This window comes from Ctenopharyngodon idella, chromosome 10, assembly GCF_019924925.1.
Source record: "Ctenopharyngodon idella isolate HZGC_01 chromosome 10, HZGC01, whole genome shotgun sequence".
NCBI lineage: Eukaryota > Metazoa > Chordata > Actinopteri > Cypriniformes > Xenocyprididae > Ctenopharyngodon > Ctenopharyngodon idella.
In genome coordinates, this window is record NC_067229.1 from 24512501 (window position 1) to 24525918 (window position 13418).

The 13418-nt window shown below is 34.5% G+C and overlaps 1 protein-coding gene across 1 annotated transcript in view; it reads left to right on the forward strand.

Annotated features, from left to right (window-relative positions):
* Positions 1-946, forward strand: part of isoc1 (isochorismatase domain containing 1) — a 5033-nt gene extending 4087 nt beyond the window's left edge. The window contains exon 5 of the mRNA XM_051910516.1: positions 1-946. This exon is cut by the window's left edge and continues 428 nt beyond it. The gene's annotated coding sequence lies outside the window, so the exon portion shown is untranslated.
* The last annotated feature ends 12472 nt before the right edge of the window (positions 947-13418 follow it).

Consider the following 13418-nt stretch of genomic DNA (forward strand, 5'->3'; position numbering starts at 1 on the left):
CTGTATTAGTGAATTGGTGTCTCTATCTAGATGAGCAGAAGAGTCTAAATAAATGCAGCACGGTTGGCAAACAGGTGTTTTATGTTACTGCAAACACATGCTCTGAATGTATAGAGTATAATCAGTGCAATGATGTAATTAGAGGCTATTGACAAAGTTTATTCTGTAGCTTTAGTTTTTGTGGATTTTTAGATATTTGAGCCCATGAATGACCTAGCATTGTCCTTGACTTTGTAGGGCTATATAACCAGTGGAAAGCATTCATTTAGAATGCTTGTGTCTCATCCCTTCTTGTTTATTAAGAGTTACTGTATTTTAAACCTGCATTTTTCATAAGTATGGTGTATGAACTACCTCTCATCTAAATGTGCTGGTTCCTGGTACAGCTCAGACAAGTTACTCAAATCAGTTGATTTTCTCTTTAAACTGTCAAATATTCATATAGATCAACACCTTTACCAAAAAGCTGAAGCTTTTTCAGTGGAAGTAGAAAATTATTTTTTTAAAACTTGCTGTTACAGAGTCATTTTCAAGAGCGAGACCATCAAGTTTGCATACAGTTCTGCGTGTTTCTTGAATGTGACATGTTTGTGTAGACCTGTGGGCAGTTTTTACCCTATTGTTTGGTTTGATTTAATTTATTGCCCAAACCCTATAGACTGCACTAGCCCTAAAGTTGGTTGTTTTTTAACTTAGTTTGATTTATTGGGTTTTTTGTGTGTGTGTTTGAGTGTGTAATTGTGCTGAAATCAGCCTCCATTTTGTTGTGTACATGTATATTGGGAGAAAAATATGTATTTGGTGCCTATTGATTATTAACAGTCGCTACTGATTGTACTTACCGCAGATACATTTTTTTGTGCACTTTGTAGCATTACAGTTCCAAACACGTTTTTGTATCTGCTCTATATTTATCTGATATAAATAAATGTTTATATGCACAAAGTCTTGTAAACTTAAAGGTGTTTCTATAAAAGTGTTGTGGACTCTGCTATTCTTTTATATTTAGAAAGATTTTTAGAACTATATTAATGGGGGGTACTGCCATGACCAGGTGCTCTGGAACTATAGGGCAGTGGGAACTTCTGGGCAGCTATAGCAGAATCCTCAGCTTACTCAGTCGTCATATTTGTAACTTTCCCAGCCATGTAAGTACAGCTTCTATCGACTTGAATGGAATGACGGAATATCAGTAATATATTTTGAACCAGGAATAAAATCTGTAAAAACAATAGTGTCATTTACTGAGCTTCTTAAGCTCAAATCACCTTTCTTGTTCGCGAACACTCAAATGGCCATTGACATGGTCTCTGTCATCCAGATCTGATGCCACAGTCTCTCATGTAGTGGCCATGGCAAATGTTGACTGGACGATGCAGAACTTGTGTAAACGGGTAGTTAAAAAATAAACCTGATTGGTTCTCGCATATCAAGCAAGTACGGTTGAGATTGTTTGCAAGATTTTGATTTGCTTTATGTATGTGTTGATCAAAGTTTACATACAGTCTTTCTCCACATCTTATTCAGTGACCTGAGACAAACAGAAATCAAGTTTATTATCCAAAGGCAATTTTATTTGGCAATTTCTTCCCTTTATTTGGTAATTTCTTCAAACCATCTGTGCAGTGTATGAGGATGGACTGCACATTTACATAAGTTACTGAATTGTAACAAATTCAATGGGGAAAACTAATGTTCAAAGTTTGATAGTGAAGCCAATCCAATAAAGATTTTCTAAATGTTAAAAAGAAAAAAATCTTAAATCATCTACACATTAATTTAATGTAAAGTGGTGTCTCTGTAAATCAGCACCGCTATTTTACTATATAGCAAGTCAGAAGTAGTCTGTCTTGGTACTTAAATCGGTACCAAGTCAATACAAATATTTTATAAATGATACTATCTTGCAGAAAGACTTGTATCATTGTATCATTTATAAAATATTTAACAGAGACACCACTTTACAACAGTGTTGTAAAAATGCAAGTCAAGTTTTACAGAGCTTTATTTACACACTTTGCCTTACACAAATGTCTGTCCCTGTGTAAAATTACAATTTTATTGTGATGCTTCTAATTAGGAGATAAAAAGCAGTTGTAAACATTTGATAAAATATGTATACTCATCTCTGTATGTGCAACACTGTTTCATTCAATGCACTCTATTACACAAAATGTTAAATAAAAATGTTTTGATTAGCTTCCTAGATGAGGGGCTGTGGAGGGTCAGATTTTTTTTTTTTTTTTTTCTTTAAACAAAATTGAGTCCTGGTGTCCTCTAAAGAGGACATAGCATAACATATGAATAAAATATGATTTTTCAAAAATGTTATTTTTCCATTTTTTCTTATGCTGTAAACAATGTAATCACATGAAAAAATACTTTTTTTTTCTGGTTTCAGGAGGATATATATTAACAAAATATATATCACAAAAGCTGTTATAAAAGCAGTTGGCCACATCCAAAAAAATTAATGGATCTCTATGGGCCTCTGCTGGATATATATAGTCATTACACTGAAGGAACTGTAATTCTGCCCCAGCTCCTAGATCAATTTCCAGAAACAACTCATATTTAATTTTGATGAACTTTAATTTTTTTTCTTTTCATGAAATGTAATATTTCATAAGCAACTAATAGTGTAGGTGAGTAATTTTGTGGTAGGTAAAAAGTACCATAATATCCTCAAAAACAGCATAAACGTGTAATTGAGAAGTAAATAAAAAGTTTAATTTCTGTTATTAAAATTTTATTTTTTATACAATTGCTCTGTAAACGTTTGGGGTCAAAATGACCCCAAAGACCCTAAGTGTCGTCTGTGAACAGTAACACTTTGATTTGATTGGCCATCTCAGTCATTTTGACGAGTACTGTTAGACAGCTAACAACCGCTGAAAACAGATAACACAGGCTCATCCGGGTCTGAAGTCAGCAGCGCTATACGCTTGCTAGGAATGGGTTTTCTTCGTCAAAGTTTTGCGTTTGGTGAGATAATAAAATATTAAAACTCAGTCAAATCAATATTTTGTGTACAGTTATTTAATTATGTCATCCACTACCGTGGACTCGCTCTCTCTTGTTTCATACAAATGCAGTATATATACATATAGCTAATAAAATATTTCGACTCAGATCAATATTTCGTTAATTAATTATTCACTTATGTGGCAAGTAGCTGTGTAATAAGTGGGATAATGTACATCCAGCCAGTTGTTATCTCAGAATAAACCCCTTCAGGCTGATGCAAGACTGATCACCCTGTTAGGGTTTATTCTGAGATAACAACAGGCTGGATGTACATTATCCCTTACTTAATCAAGATCACATATATATCATTCTTGATATCTACAAATTTGTATTTTTAATGAACTACATGATAATTTATATTATATGTTGATACCTATGCAACATATTAGTATTATAAGAATCTTGAAGGTTCTTCTCTTAAACACCCAAACAAATTACATATGCAAATACCTGCTAGAGGACAAAGTATTGTAAAGTTTTCCTCAAAAAAAGAAAAAGAAAAAGTAGCTTCTTATTGGCTCACACACCTCCAGAGGGTGTGACATCTTCACACTTTAAAAGATCAATGATCACAAGATCATGCAAGTGATGATGCTGAAGTCTTCTAAAGACCCTTAAGTTTGTGCCAGGCTTCAGCCTAGGGCACGATTTATCGCACGATACGAAAAATAACATTAAACTTAAATGCGATCATTGATTAAACACGATTCTTAGTGCGATTATGAAATTGCAAAGGCTCCGATTATTTTATTTTTTTATGCACAGCTTGTCAATGATCTATGGCTCCAAATGCTAATCCATCTGAAAGCACTGTGAGTTTGAATCGCTTATAATGTACATTTGACAAAGCAATACGCATCAAACATCTTTCCAGACATGAGAAGCATTTATTAACATCTTGTCCAACAAAAGACAACATTTAATAACATGTTTTTACTCCAAACTCACTTAATAATGCCAGTTGAGCATCCTTCTGTGAGATGTGGCTTCTTACACAGAATAAGGCAGTCGTGTGTTTATTAGTCATGTTTAATCAATCAAACCGTTCCCATCTTCTGTTTATTCAGATACAGCAATATGAGGCATATTATCTTCTTCTGCGGCAGGGCATATTTAGAGTTTCTGCGCAAGAGCGCCATCTGGCTTTCAGATGGAGAAGCATTTACTACTAATCACAGAGCCGTACAGCTCTGACAAGCTGCGCATAAAATAATCGCAGCCTTTGCCAAATCGCGTGTTGTTTAATCGCGATAAATCGTGCAGCCCTACTTCAGCCTTGTCTTTCCATTCACCAAAGATCCTCTGACTCCAACTGGTTCTCTCTCATCAAACCAACATCAGCAGATCAACTGGAGCCTCAACAAATTGCATCAGGACAGTCTAATTCAAATGGGCGAGACATGCAAGGATCAAACTTAGTCTCATTATTTGATACATTAAGTATCCTTACCCCTTTTAAAGAAGGGCGTGTTAGAACTAAACTGATGGTTTGCTCAAGGCTGTTGATCTGCTGAATTTCAAACAATGCTATAACTTCTTGCTTTCTTGTATTCTGCTTCAGCTCTCTTTTCCTGTGGTAAACTGTATGCATGTATGTGTGTGTATGTTAGAGTACTTTAAGTGTTTAGTCTAGTTAATAAAGTCTCGTTCATGTCACGCGTAAAGTTGTCTGTATTTCATGCTCATATACTGGAGTACCTAATCATGCAGATTTTGAATACATGCTCTGAGTAGTACTGTACAGTAAGAAAGTTATTTCCCATACCCTGGAAATGAACATTTATTAGAAATAATAAACAATTAACACTGAGTGTTCACTGAATAAACAGGATAATTGATTGTAATATTGATTTTACTACATTAAGTTAATTTCATTAACTGATCCAAATATTTATAATTAATTATAACAAGTTATAATTAATTATTCATATTTCTTTTGAGCTAATTTGCTACAGTACTATTGCTGACCTTACATAATATATCTTATTGCAGGCAAAAGATGACTGATTACTGGCTTTTCTTTACAAAGAATAATTAAAATATAAAACTCTCAAGGGACCAAGCATATTTGTCTTGACTTTCTGATGGTGGCAATGTTGCGTAATACGGCACATGCAACAATAATGTCACATGCCCTGTCAGGTGCAACCCTCAGACTTTTCAGACCCTGAAATCTTTCCATTTCAATGTGTGCCCTTTCGGTTCACAAAATCCCCTTTATTTGGGCCAGGTGGGGCCTTGATGGGAATGTGTGTGCAGTCTATGGCACCAATCACATGGGAAGCATGGGGGACACATTAAGTCATACTTATTGTCACGATCATGATATGATCTTCATTAACAATTATAATGTACCTCACCTACAATGGTGAAAAAATTCAAATTTTACAACCTGGGGTCTTGAGTGGCTTGGAAATAACACAAAAACCCCTAAAATTGCTTGAGCGCCAGGTAACTTTGTGAATGGCAGGACAGACAGCACTTCTCCGAGTTCTCCAACCAAGTTCTCCGCATTTCCAATAGTGTAAAGGAAAGTGCCACTCGCAAATAATCTCAGGGCAATGCACATGGTTTGTGCTGTTGTTAAAGGCTGACTCCGACGATAAACATTTAATATGTGCTTCCAACAAATTAATGATGTAAATGACACCCTCACAAGAAAAATCTCAAAACTTTTCACTAAGAACAGGAAACTGAGAATACAATTCATACAGGCTCACAATTGGACAATAGAAGATTGGAAAAATATTGCCTGGTTAGATGAGTCTCAATTTTTGCTGAAACATTCATATGGTAGGGTCAGAATTTGGCATAAACAACATGAAAGCATGGATCCATCCTGTCTTCTATCAATGGTTCAGGCTGCTGCTTGTGGTGTAATGGTGTGGATGATATTTTCTTGGCACACTTTGGGCTCTTTAGTATCAATTGAGCATTGTTTAAATGCCACAGCCTACCTGAGTATTGTTGCTGACCATGTGTACTTCTTGGTTTTGGATTCATCAGGAGTCTTAATTTTGTCAATTGTCTTCAGTATTCAAAATTACACAGAATCCTTTTAGCTATGAGAAAATAAACCTCTTGGTTTTAGCTTGAACAGTTGTCTTCTTTATTTATATTGTGAAATAGGCTATCTGATATTCTGATTCTCAAATATGTGTTAGTGATTGTATTTTGTCTTTTAAACACCTTTATAATGATCATATTAGATGATAACAGGTGATCGGTGCCGCCATCTTAATAGTTTGCTCTTCAGGGCAGGGAATCAGAGTTGTTGGATTTACAACACGCAAATTCATCCGCTTATCCCGAAAGACAAGTAAGTAAGTGGCTGGTGAACTGGGAGAAGAATAGAGTAAACTATTTAGTTACCTACACAATGTATTTCTGATGTGAATAAAACATGGTGTCAAATTAGAAGAGTTTTAATTGCCGCTTCCATATGTCACGTTTTGAGTTTGTTTTTTGATCTGTTTCTCTGTCCTGTTTATGTTTGAGTTTCTTTGTTCATCCTCTAGTCTGTTAATTACCTCCGTTCCCTGCCTATTTGTCTGAAAGGTTACTAATTTGAGTTGAGTCCTTAGTTCAGGTCTGTCTTATTAATTAGCCTTGTTAGCTCCTCTGTTTCCTTTGTATAAGCCCTCAGTTTCTGTCTGTTCTTTGTCTAGCTTTGTTTAATGTCATATGCTGTCATTTCTTTTTATGACATTTTAATGTCATTTCTCTGCTTTGATTCTCCTATTTATTGTTTTGATTGTTATATTAAAAGTCTCCTGTATAGACCTCCTTCGTCATGTGCTTTAATACAGCCACCTATCCTGACACCATAGACATCAGTGTGTATTTTACAAACTAAATGTGTTTTTTTTTTTTTTTTTTTTTTTTTTTGCTAGTATGTGTATTTAAATAAAAAATAAAATAAACATTATGTTGTTGGAAAAACTGCACAGTTGTGATATAGCCTATGACAAGCACTGCACGCGTCCGTCTCTGGCTCAGCGCCAGCCAAAGTGCACACGCCGATTTGGTTAGTGTTAGTTCACCCAAAGATGAAACGTCATCATTTATTCAACCTCATGTCATTCCAGACCCATATGACTTTTGTGCATCTTCGGGACACAAATGTGAAGACAGCCTATTTGAATGAAATCTGGGAGAAATCTGTCCCTCCATTAAAAGTCTATTCAGCCATAACTCTGACGCTTCAAAATGTTCATTAAGTATCATGAATAGAGCAGTTTAATCCAGGTCTTCTGAAGAGAAACAATTGCTTTAAATGAACAGATTTAATTTAAGCTTATTCACATACAAACACTGATCAGCGAACAATGTTTGCATTCAAATTTGGTTACGAAAGCAATGTTTATATGTAATAAATGAGGTCAACAGTGCTGCTGTAACTGCAGTCATCAATTGATTTAATTGCTTGGTCAGCAGGGGGCCCCCAGGGGGCATGGTGGTTAACAACGTTACTGTTAACCAATCAAAAGCATTCAACCTGAAGTAATGACAAAGTTTACTGACCTGTTCTGGAGTATAATTGCTGTTGTATTAAGTGTGTATGCAGAGCGGCCTACAAATTGTGTTGAAGCTGGCTTCTGAAACTGCAAACTATTCTTCAGTAAAATTTTCTTCAAATGATTGTGTAGCAAGTAATTCATATGTTTCAAAACTACGTGTCTGTATCAGACTCTAATAACAAAAGTGATAGCACTGAGCGATTATGTATATAGACCAATTTCACACCAGAAAATTGGAACGGCTACTGGAGGTAGTGATTATTCACTGAAGAACACAGTGAATAATCATAGTCAATAATACAGTAAGTACTTTACTTTAAATAATAATTTCCCCAAATGTAGTAGTAGGCCTTTTAAAAAGAAAAATAACAACAATTAAATCAACAATAAGACAGTTAGAAACAACAAATAAATCACATTTGTCCAATGTAAACGAAAATAGGAAAACTATTTAAATATAATCAGTTATCACTGGTATACAGTCACCTGTTACCCTCACAGTGAATTAACCCAAGTAACACCAGATTCACTGTGTAACAAAAAAGATAACCCTCTTTTTCTCAAAGAAAATACTTTGAAAGTTCAGTTCAATTAGTCACTGATATCAGTTTTCTTTCACAATCACTTATCTCGAATCCAACTATGCATCTGTCAATTCACAGTTCCATCAAGAAAAGAAAAACAAACTTCCCATAGCAAAGAATGAAAAACTTGATCTCAGTCTCTGTTGTCCTCTTGATAACTCCTCTTCTCCTAGTATTAGGGCTCCAGACTGTGACTAAATAGTCGCATTTTAGGACCTTTTTTTTCTGCCGGTGCGACAAAATTTCGTAAGTATGGAAGTCCGTTTCCTATGGAAGCCCGATTCCGCCACAATTGAGTAAAAAAATATAATTCTGTAAGTCATAATAATGAGAAACTTTCTCATAATTATGACTTAGTAGGCCTATCTCATTATATTGAGAAAGTTTCTCGTAATAATGACTTAGTATCTCATAATATTGAGAAAGTTTCTCGTAATAACGACTTAGTTTCTCATAATAATGAGAAACTTTCTCGTAATTATGACTTAGTTTCTCATAATAACTAGAAACTTTCTCGTAATAATGAGAAACTTTCTCATATGACTTTGTATCTCATAATAATGAGAAACTTTCTTATAATAATGACTTAGTTTCTCATAATAATGAGAAACTTTCTCGTAATAATGACTTAGTTTCTCGTAATAATGACTTAGTTTCTCATAATAATGAGAAACTTTCTCGTAATTATAATAATAATGAGAAACTTTCTCGTAATTATGACTTAGTTTCTCATAATAATGAGAAACTTCTACGCATGCGCAAAGCAGCGGAGCAGTAACACGATAGCGACATCCGCTGGTCAAATGCGATAACTCCGCAACCATGGCACGTTCTGCAAAAGTGTAATCTATAATATCATTAAATAAATAACATTATTGATAAATTATCAGTAGCCATGAGACGGGATATAGTCGTTTATTCATTTGTAACATTCATTTGTATTTTTGTGTATGAACAAGCAGAAACACAGAGTGGTGATCCATGGATTTTAAACAGATAGAGGAATGATAAGACAGCACACACCTACATATCCAAGTCTGTTAAAGAACGCTTCACCTGGAAAGCTGTCTTTTGCATACATTCTAATGAGTCATAAACATCTTAAAAGGTGTTTTCTGTAGGAATATCACTGGAATGAATGTTTATGACTGGGCAAATGCTTTAGGACCCGGTTTATATTAGAAAAGCTTTCCAGCGCCTTGTCTAGGCAAACCTGCACATCAAATACCCTAGACTCATCCGCGAAATACGTGTTAACGTTAACACATAAACCCACACATTTTATGAAGACGTTGCACTTAATTTTAACGAATACATGTCATGTTCCTTCGTTAATCTGATAGTTTTGTAAGCCGTCGCGTTCACGCAACAGTTTCCACCATTACCACGGAAACCACTTTGCGTTCCACCTTCTCGTGCGTATGGAAAAGTATTGAAGATATACTGATAATTTATAATAACTGATGTTATTTAATGATACTATAGATAGACTGCACTTTGTAGATTACTTTAACGAAAACAACTGTTTTGCATAACGTGCCATGTTTGCTGTTCTCGCATTTACGAGACTTTGACCAGCGGATGTCGCTAGCGTGCCACGCCCTTCTGCTCCGTTTCTCGTTATTGTGAGAAACTAAGTCATTATTATAAGAAAGTTTCTCATTATTATGAGATACTAAGTCATAATTATGAGAAAGTTTCTCATTATTACGAGAAAGTTTCTCGTTATTATGAGAAACTAAGTCATTATTACGAGAAAGTTTCTCATTATTATGAGATACTAAGTCATTATTACGAGAAACTTTCCCAATATAATGAGATACTAAGTCATAATTATGAGAAAGTTTCTCATTATTATGACTTACAGAATTATATTTTTTTTCCTCAATTGTGGCGGAAACGGGCTTCCATAGGAAACGGGCTTCCATACGTAAGAGGTGTGACCACTATGAGCGGTTGTTTGTGCCAATTCTTTCACTAAACAGGAGAAGGAGCAGCCTGTCCTTCCGTCGCCATCAGTCTGTGTAGATTTTTGACGTTGCCTTACAAGACGCCTGATACATGCGTCGTCTCCATGTACGTCACCTTACAAGATGCCTGATACATAGCCTATGTCGTCCCTATGTATGTTGCCTTTAAAAGCATTTAAAAGTTTGCATTATGTATTTGTTATAGGCCATTGCTTTTACTGTAATTAGTTAACTTTTTGTGGCAATAATGCAATTATAAGTTTATTTTATGTTTGATTTTGGAGTGAAGTACAACAAATTAAACATGTTTTGATTCTGTTTTACTTGAACACTATAGCCCAAGAGCCCATGTAATTTTTTTTTCCTCCTTCCTTGTTTTCTCGTGATCTTGCCTTAATTTTCTTTAGGCCTAAGTCATTCAACATTTTCTTCAACATTAAATGACGTGTAGAACAGGTTATTCTGAGCAAACATGCTTATAGTTTCATGTACATAGTTTATCTATTTAGGGAAATAAGAGGTTACAAAAAGTATTACCAGTAAAAAAAGGTGATGATAGAAATGATAGTTTATTTAATTTGTTACAACAAAGGAATACTAATATGATAACTTCTGACCAAAAAGGGGGGAAATTATATTAGATGAAAGTTTTAATGCTCAGGAGGAGAACAGCAAACTCTAAACAGGGGTTATCAGCTCTGGTCCTCAAGATCCACTTTCCTGCAGAGTTTAGCTCCAACCCTAATCAGTTGAGAACCCCTGGTTTAGAATTTGCTGTTCTTCTCCTGAGCATCAGAAATCCATACATCTATTATAATTGTATTTTTGGTATTATAACCCCTGCTCTAAACCTTCTGCCAATTCAACTGAAAGATCAAGGCTGTGATATTAACATTGCCCACTAGAGGGAGCCATAGGATAAGGAATCATTTAAGCCTAATGTTATTAATTTGGTTTCTGTCCCTTTGAATGGAAATAAATGCATTGATTGATCTAATTCATTTGTGTAACTATTGTGTACTGACAATATAGTTTTTTAAATATATATATATATATATATATATAATTAATTTACATATAAATTTGTGAAATGTGAATTGCTAATATTTTATGGTGGAAAAATATTTAAGCTATATCATCATTTGTGGTTCAGCTGCCGGTCGGGAATCAGGCTAGAGCAAACTGCAGGTGAAATATCCAAGGCTATTTTTTAAATATCAAATAATGTTTAAGGTTTATAATATTTTATTTACATAATTTCTGCATTTTAAATGACTGTTCTTGCTAGCTGCTTAGGTGGCTGTATGATGAGATGTGTTAACTTACCTGTGAATCATTCATCCTTATTTTTGTAAAAAAAAATTACGTTTATTTATATTTATTAATTTATTTATTTAAAATTTCATAATGTTTTATTTACAGGCAGTGATTTCAATAAATCTGAGTGTAGGCTACTGCTTTGAAAATAACAATACAATTAAATCAATCACTAGTGGGGGTTTTTCTTCGTGCGTTTGGGAATGTGGACAAAATTTGTGCTGTTGAACTGATTTGTAATTTAAAAACATATGCAAACAACACAGGAGAATGCATCAATATATTCTAAATATGATGATTAACAATAATTGTTACTGACAGCCCTAGTTAAATAATTTGAAAATGCACCTGTATTGTTTTGCATTTTGTGATTAAAAGACTATTTTCCTGTCATATATTTTGTCATTGTAGCTTTCTTGAAATAGGCTATTAAAATACTTTCTTGTCGCCTTCTCCTGAAAACAATATCGTGTATCGTCTGATATTGTGAGCTATTATATTCGCCCATTGTATGGTCAACAGATTTAAAGGGTTGGTTCACCCAAAAATGAAAATAATGTCATTTATTACTCACCCTCATGTTGTTCTACACCCGTAAGATTCATCTTTGGAACACAAATTAAGATATTTTTAATGAAATCCAATGGCTCAGTGAGGCCTCTATTGCCAGCAATGTCACTGAACCTCTCAAGATCCAGAAAGGTACTATAGACATATTTAAAACAGTTCATGTGAGTACAGTGGTTCTACCTTAATATTATAAAGCGACGAGAATTCTTTTAGTGCGCCAAAAAAAAAAAAAAAAAGAGAGAATTTTCAACAATATCTAGTGATGGCCGATTTCAAAACACTGCTTCGAAGCTTTACGAATCTTTTGTTTCGAATCAGTGGTTCGGAGCGCCAAAGTCACATGATTTCAGTAAACGAGGCTTCATCACGTCATAAGTGTTTGAAATGTCAATAGTTCACGTGACTTTGGCAGTTTAATATGCGATCCGAACCACTGATTCGATACAAAATTCTATTTTGACTATTTCTGTAACTCTTAATTTATTTACCTAACTATTATTATCTTGTATTATTATTGTAGTTTTTTTTCTTTCTAAACTTCATTTTTTTTCACACACTTCTGATGTTACCACTGTGATCTGTTTTGAACCCTTCTATTTTATGTATCAGGGATATTCATCTGTAACTAGAGTTATTTTTATACATTCGGTATACTGCAGGCCTACAATTGTTTCCTTCGACCTTTGTTCATTAAAAACAAATGTCATATTAGAAAACTAAATAAAGTTCACAAAAAAATGTTTCAAGTCGTGTTTCTCATTAAATGGTCATGAAACCCTAAAACATTGTTTTGAGATGTTAATAGATATGTACAGGTTGCACATAAAACAACAACTATCAAGGGAAAAGTGCTGCTAATTTTTCATTTTTCTGAGCCATTTTGAGATATATCAGTGCAAGCTGCTTTCAGTTAAAACAGCTCAAACATGCATTTTAGTCTGTCACTAGGCTTAAGCTTTGTCTGTGAAACTGGGGGATCATGTACCATAAGTGTATGTTTTGTCAGTACAGAAACACAAAAGTATTGTTTGTAACATGCAGAGCGTGCACGAGTGCGGTTTCTGTGGTTTAACAACACTCGTATTAACAACACTCGCTCATATCCTGACCGGAGCAAGAGTGTTTCAACTTTTTATGGATATATTTCATATACTCTAGTGCTCCAAACATGAACCAGCATCGTGTATGTACACATATTTCATCATGTCTTCATGCGATACAATGCTGTAGACTGAAAATTTAAGAATGGACAAAAAAGTAACTATGCTTTTTTTCTTTCTGTGTTAAACTGATGTGTGTCATTTGTTCAGAGATTTTAGTGCTTGTAAACGTAACGTAATTTATCAGAACATATTTTTGCGTAACATTCTGCCAGTAGTCAGTGCAGGTGTGGAACTAGCCCTTCACTAGCAGGATAGTGGTATCACATG